Source organism: Mirounga leonina, unplaced genomic scaffold (genome assembly GCF_011800145.1).
Source record: "Mirounga leonina isolate KUSES-001 unplaced genomic scaffold, KU_Mleo_1.0 Mir_175, whole genome shotgun sequence".
NCBI classification, from domain to species: Eukaryota; Metazoa; Chordata; class Mammalia; order Carnivora; family Phocidae; genus Mirounga; species Mirounga leonina.
The window spans coordinates 23,792,253-23,800,041 of NW_023270453.1; positions in this window are offsets into that span (position 1 = coordinate 23,792,253).

Consider the following 7,789-nt stretch of genomic DNA (forward strand, 5'->3'; position numbering starts at 1 on the left):
AAATAAATAAATAAATAAATAAATAAATAAATAAATAAATAAATAAAAAAAATGAGTAGAAGTAAATAAGGGGGTGATGAAAAGTTTCCTCACTTTCTTTGTATACATCTATATTCTTTGAATCTTGTACAATGACTACTCATGTATTACTATTGTTGCATAACAAGCACGTCAAAAGTTAGTGGTATAAAAACCCTTTTTATTCTCATGATTTTGTGATCAGGATTTTGAGCAGGACACAGGAGGGACAACTCATGTCTGCTGCATGACTGGAGCTCCAACTGGGGTGGCTCCTGTGTCTGCAGATTGCTGGAATGGCTATAATTGACTGGGGCTATGTGTCTAGGGCCTCGGTACTGGCTCTCTGGGTTACTGCTTGTTTCTTCTCCCCCTTGTTCTGCTGGGACTGGAATATCTAAATGACTTCTTCACTTGTATGTGGAGTGCCTGGGCTGGGATGGCTGGAACAGCTAGAGTTTGCTGCACATCCATTTCTGTCCAGGTGCACAGCTTGGGCTTCCTCACAGCATGGCAGTCTCCAGCTAATCAGCCTTCTTAAATGGCAGCTGGTGTTCCCAGAGGTAGCTTTCCCTGAAGCCTCTGGTGGTAGCTTTAAGACTTCTTAGGTAGTCTCAGAAAGTCACTTCCATTTCATTCTGTTGCCTAAGCATGTCACTAAGGTTAGTCTAGGAACCCCCTCTCAATAAGGAATAAGGAATTTGTAGCTGTTTTTAACCTACCACACTTATTTGTTAAAAATAAAGACTTTTCACAGGAAATTCACCCTGACCTATGATTTATAGTGACCTTCATTCCAGCAGAGCACACCCACCTCTTTCAGTTCTCTCACCAGTCATTGCAAATGTACAGTCTCTTTGAAATCCTCTACTAGGACTGTTGTTTCCATCCAAGTTTCTTATGCCATTCTGCAAATTAATGTTTAGCTCAGTGGTTCTCATCTTTGGTTGCACATTAGAATCATCTGGGGAGGGACACCTGGGTGACTCAGTTCTGCCTTTGGCTCAGGTCATGATCCCAGCATCCTGGGATCGAGTCCCACATCGGTCTCCCTGCTCAGTGGGGAGCCTGCTTCTCCCTCTCCCTCTGTCTGCCACTCCCCCTACTTGTGCTCTCTCTCTCTCTGACAAATAAATAAAACCTTTAAAAAAATGTTTAAAATCATCTGGGGAGGCGGCACCTGGGTGGCTCAGTTGGTTAAGCGACTGCCTTCAGCTCAGATCATGATCTCAGGGTCCTTAGATCGAGCCCTACATCGGGCTCCCTGCTCAGCAGGGGGTCTGCTTCTCCCTCTCCCTCTGCTTCTGCGTGCTTTCTCTCTTTCTCTCAAATGAATAAATAAAAAAATCTTTTAAAAAAAGGATTATCTGGGGAGCTTTAAAAACTCTTGCTGCCCAAACAAAATACATCAGAGTCTCCAGGGGTACCACCCAGGTGCTATGGTCTGCATGTTTGTGTCTCCTCAAAATTCATAGGTTGAAATCCTAATGCCCAATGTGATAGTATTAGATGGGTGGGACATTTGGGAGTTTCTTGGGTCATGAGGGTGGAGCCCTCAGTAGTGGGATTAATCCTCTTGTATATGAGACCCGCACAGAGCTCCCAAGTCCCTTCCACCACATGAGGACACAAAGGTTGGCAGTCTGAAACCCAGAAGAGGGCACCCACCTGACCATACTGACACCCTGATTTCTCATAGTCTCCAGAGCTGTGAGAAATACATTTCTGGGGTGCCTGGCTGGCTCAGTCAATGGAGCATTGTGACTCTTGATCTTGGGGTTGTGAATTTGAGCCCCACATTGAGCATAGAGATTACTTAAAATAAAACCTTTAAAAAAGAGAGAAATTTCTGTTGTTTATAACCTACCCGGGCTGTAATATTTTGTTATAGTTGCCCTAATAGACCAAGATTATTTTAGGTGTCAGACTTTTTTAAAGCTCCACAGATGATTCCAGTGTTTAATAAGGATTAGAACCTCTGGTTTAGATTTTTAGTAACTTCTCCAGCACCAGTGGCTTCCAGAAGTGGCTGCTTAGCACTTGTCAGCCAACAGTCATTGTTGGCAAAGCAGTGGGTTGGATGTGTGAATCTGGTCATGGAATTACAAGAAGGTTTGACTAATGGCTAAAGCCAACCCCTCCACCCAGGGTTGACTGCCATGCTCCACGGAGGCCCCCTCAAGCTCTCCAGTTAAGGAGATTGCATCCTTCACCTGCTTACCACAGCCAGCTCCAAGGATGAAGCATCTCTGTGTGCAGCTTCTGCCTGTGCTGGGTCTGACTCCTATTCTGTAAGTCCTTTGCTCAAGGACCTTGTGGTTGAGCAAATGGTTATAAGGACAGAGAACATGGCACTTTCTGAAGTAACATAAATCCTAAAGCTGCCTGTTTACTTCCCAGGGGAAGCTCTATCCTGTTGGAGCTGCCTGATAGAAACACAGGGAACTTGGCAAACCCTGAGTTTCTAGGAGAAGGAGACAGAAGGGAGCCTTTGGGAAATAGAGGTCTCACGTGAATGACTCATCTGTCTGTCAGCAAGGTCTTGAGGAAAAAAATGCAAAGGTCTGAGGGGTACTCCCAGCATCTCAGAGCAGGTAGGGTGGACAGGAAGACCTGACAGGGCCAAGGACCCAGATCCCCATCTCTTGTGTTCCCCACCACCCTACCCACAGCAGAACCTACAATTTTTTTCCTTTTCGTTTTTGGAAGAGATTTCTTCTTGTGGCCAGAGTGCAAGCCTTGCCTCAAACCAATAGTCAGAGATTGCCTGGAATAACCTTGGTAGTTATGCCATTATGCTTCTTTCCTTGGAGATGGATATATTTTTTAATACACAGAACATAATTACCTATGTAACCATCCCTCACAATTAAGATGTTATGATGTCTATTTACTTGATTTTTGTTATTTCTATTTTGTAAGAAACTAGGCACCTCTGGACTGCCCATGAATGGAGAGCCTACGTGTGGTACTCTTAGGGTAGTTAGACTACTTAGGTGAGATTCCAGAGCAAATTCTTCTAGTCAACAAAGTGGAAAGTGCAAGACCTTTTATGTTGGGGGCTCTCTAGCATTTGGACAACCCTGAGAAAAACATTTTAGGAGGAGGGACTCCATCCTGCCCAGGGTGGACTATACTGTCTCAAGAGAAAAGGCACTGGAAGTGTGCCTCCACCCCAGATCAAGTGAGGGGCCACTTGTTCTTTTTTGCTCCCCTACACTCTCCCTTCCCCTTAGGAAGGGGCCCAAGTTTTAGAGAGGTGACTAAAGAGTTACTATAGAATGCAAAGTAGGCATGGATAGGCTTCTCTTAGGGCCATTTGGTATGGTCTCACCTTTATGAAAGGTCTCAAGTTTTTTATTTTTGAAGTTCTCTCCAGGAAAACACCTAGTTGTGTTCTTGTGTTTGGTGTTAAGAATGCTAGATGCAAACATGTAAACTATACCACAGTTTTTATAGTATCTTAATTTTCTAGGAGGCTTAAAAAATGTGGGGATAGGCTTTGCTAGACTTCTGAGAAATCCTGTCTGATCAACTGGAAAAGACAGGATGGAGGGTGACTTGTCTCATTCTGGGGATAGAAAAAATCCCCAATGCCAGTTGTTCAAACCCCCAGACTCACACAGACTTGGGGGCTGACTGAACTGAATATAAGTGCTGAGGAGAGGCCAAGAGATGAGCTCTCCTTTCCACCTTGTTCCACATCCTTACAGGGGACTTAAGGGGAGGAAGCAGGGAGCTGGGCCTGTAAGCTTAAGTCTGAGCTTTGGGTGTTTCTGAGATTATTCTGCCCAGATCACTAGGCTAGAAATGGAGAGAAGATTTTAAGACTAGTACTCATTTCAGAATTAAAGATCAGTTTCCTGGATTGCCCTTTGTTTCTTCAGGAATGTGAAGATGACTGCATGTGCAGGAGGGCTATGTGTACTCTCTCACCCTCACCCCTCCCCCACCCCCACCATGTCATGAGTCCCTTGGAGGCTCAGTCACCAGTCTGTTCCCTGATTTCCTTGATTTTAGTCTAGACAACACATTGTGAAAGAATCCCTGCAAATTCTGGAAGGTCACAATTGAAAAAATCTTAACGTGGTCTCTGTGGTTTTTTTCTGCTTTCAAGAAGACAAACAGCTATGGCATCTTTGGGAAGACTGTCTCAGCTGGAGAAAGGGATGAAGCCTCACCAAGGCCCTTTGGCCTTCTATTCTCACTGCTAGCTTTAATAGCTAGGGAGCTATTAAGAATTGCTGTGTAAAGTCCATAAAATAGTTTTTTTTTTAAAGATTTTATTTATTCATTTGAGACACAGAGATACAGAGACAGAGAGAGAGCATGAGTAGGGAAAGAGGCAGAGGGAGAGGGAGAAGCAAGCTCCTCGCTGAGCCAGGAGCCCGATGTGGGGCTCGATCCCAGGATCCTGGGATCATGACCTGAGCCAAAGGCAGATGCTTAACCAACTGAGCCACCCAGGCACCCCAAGTCCATAAAATAGTTTTGTTTGTTTGTTTTTAAAGCCTCTAACAAGGGAAGAGGAAGTAAAAAAACCTCAAGGAGGCAGAATGGGAAGCAACCCAAACTCCTCTCCCTCACTTCTCCTTTACACAAGCACCAAGGGTGCTTCCAAAGATAGAAAAATACTTGAGAGGTCAGAGACTACATTTGTGTCCTGTAAATAGAACCCTTGTTTTCTAGGGCCTTGGGGATACTTAACAAGCCTTATCAAATATGAGTCTACAGGAAAACGTGAATGAACTTTTCAAGCACAGTAGAATGAACCTCATTTTCTAATCAATGCAGGAAAAAAAAAATTTAAGAGGAAAATTTTTTTGACCAGTTGACCAATTCGGCTAAAAGAGGAAATAAAATAAAAACTATAATGACAAGCTATTTTGAAATGACCAATGAGAATATTGTATATTAAAATTATGGGAAATAATCAAAGCTGCACTTAGAGGAAAACTCATAGCCTTAAATGCTTTTATCATTAAACAGAGACTAGAAATTAAATACACTGGGGCACCTGGGTGGCACAGTCTGTTAAGCATCTGACTCTTATTTCCGCTCAGGTTGTGATCTCATGGTCATGAGATGGAGCCCCATGTCGGGTGCAGCATGGAGTCTGCTTGAAATTCTCTCTCTCCCTCTGCCCCTCCCACTCATGCACTTGCTCTCTCAAATAAATAAATAGATCTTTTAACAAAATTAAATACACTGGTATTTATTGAAAGTTTAATTCGTATGGAAATTGCACTTAAATATATTTTACTTAATCTTTGTAGTGCTTATGAGGCAGACACTGTTTTTTGCTCTTATCTTTTCAAAATGCTCTGAAGTATAACTAGCACTATCCATGCAATGGCCTAGGTTCTTAGTTTTCAAGAGTATTTCACACCTTTCTTGATTCACTGCTACATTTATTAATGTTTATTGTCTATACAGAACTTTAAGGGATGAAGAGATGAATAATTGATGTTCTCTACCCTATACTCCTGTCAGTGTATGTGACGTTGATGTATATATGTTGGAATGGCAGAAGAGGACACAGGTCATAGTATGATTGTAACTAACCCTCCGAATTAAGGCAAACTTTTAGTGCTAAAAAATAAGGTCTTAACAAAGTACCATGGGAGCCCAGAAGAAAGTGATTTTGACTTGTGGTAGCAAGAGTCAACTGCAGTGCTTATTGCTACAGTTCAGGGCCTTGTTTAGGAGTCTGTGCTTCATTATCAGGACAGTGGGGAACCACTGGAGGGTGTGTGTGTGTGTGTGTGTGTGTGTGTGTGTGTAGACTTTTCTAAACTTTTAAAGTTTTGTTGTTGCTATTTTGTTTTGTTTTTCCCCTTCAGAATAGTTTCTCAGATGTGGAACTACTTGATCAAAGAGGAAAAAAATTTATGATTCTTAAAACACACCATCAAATTGCTTTCCATAAAGTGTAATGCGTTCACAGGGTCTCTCTCCCTGTTGGGAGATGTTGGTGTCTATAAAGGTCTGAACGAAGGAAGCTTTTCCCACAGCTGGGGCACTAGTGAGGCTCCTTTCCTGAATGAGTCCCCTGATGCTCAGGGAGTCTAATGTTGAGAGATTCTTCTAGGGTGAAGTTCTCAGGGTTTCCTCTGTATAGAGTGGTTTGATGCTCTATAAGTTCTAAGTCTTGGGATTTCCAAGTTGATTTTCTATTTTTTGTTTGTTTGTTTTTTGTAAAACAGAACCTCAGAGAGCATTCCATTCTAAGGTAACAGTGAATGGATGCAGAGTTCCCAGGTTTTTTCTGCTTTGAAGAAGCTTCTTTGTCTCTCCTAACTTTTTAAATTAAATTTTAGTTATTTAACATACAGTGCAATACTGGATTCTGGAGTAGAATTCAATGACTCACTTAGATACAACACCCAGTGCTCATCACAAGTGCCCTCTTTAATACCCATCACCCATCTGTCCCTCCCCGCCCACCTCCCTCCATCAACCCTCAGTTTATTCTCTATCGTTAAGAATCACGTATGGTCGGGGTGCCTGGGTGGCTCAGTCATTAAGCGTCTGCCTTTGGCTCAGGTCATGATCCCGGGGTCCTGGGATTGAGCCCCGCATTGGGCTCCCTGCTCCACAGGAAGCCTGCTTCTCCCTCTCCCACCCTCTCTGCTTGTGTTCCCTCTCTTGCTGTGTCTCTGTCAAATAAATAAATAAAATCTTAAAAAAAAAAAAAAAAGAATCATGTATGGCTTGTTTCCCTCTCTCCTCCTTTTTCCTTTCTCCCTTCCCATATGTTCATCTGTTTTCTTACTTAAATTACACATATGAGTGAGGTCATATGGTATTTGTCTTTCTCTGACTGACTTATTTCACTTAGCACTCTAGCTCCATCCATGTCATTGCAAATGGCACAATTTCATTCTTGATGGTTGAATAATATTCCTGTGTGTGTGTGTATCACATCTTTATCCATTCATCAGTCGACGATGGACATTTGGACTCTCTCCATAGTTTAGTTATTGTTGATAATGCTGCTATAAACATTAGGGTGCATGTGCCCCTTCGAATCTGTATTTTTGTATCCTTTGGGTTAAATATCTACTTTATTTTGTATCCTTCGGGTTAAATACCTACTAGTGCAATTGCTGGATTGTAGGGTGGTTCTATTTTTAACTTTTTGAGGAACCTCCAAACTGTTCTCCAGAGTGGCTGCACCAGTTCGCATTCCCACCAACAGTGCAAGAGGGTTCCCCTTTATCCACATCCTCCCCAACACCTGTTGTTTCTTCTGTTGTTAATTTTAGCCATTCTCACACGTGTGAGGTGGCATCTCATTGTGGTTTTAATTTGTATTTCCCTGATGATGAGTGATGTTGAACATCTTTTCATGTGTCTGTAAGCCATCTGGATGTCTTTGGAAAAGTGTTCATGTTTTCTGTCCATTTCTTAACTGGGTTATTTGTTTTTTGGGTGTTGAGTTTGATAAGTCTTTATAGATTTTGGATACTAACCCTTTATCAGATATGTCATTTGCAAATATCTTCTCCGATTCTGTAGGTGGCCTTTTAGTTTTGTTGATTGTTTCCTTTGCTGTGCAGTTGACAAAGTCCCGATAGTTCGTTTTTGGTTTTGTTCCCTCACCTCTAGCGACGTGTCTAGCAAGAAGTTGCTGCAGCCGAGGTCAAAGAGGTTTCTCCCTGTGTTCTCCTCTAGGATTTTGATGGTTTTATGTCTCACATTTAGGTATTTCATCCATTTTGAATTTATTTTTGTGTATGGTATAAGAAAGCGATCCAATTTCATTCTT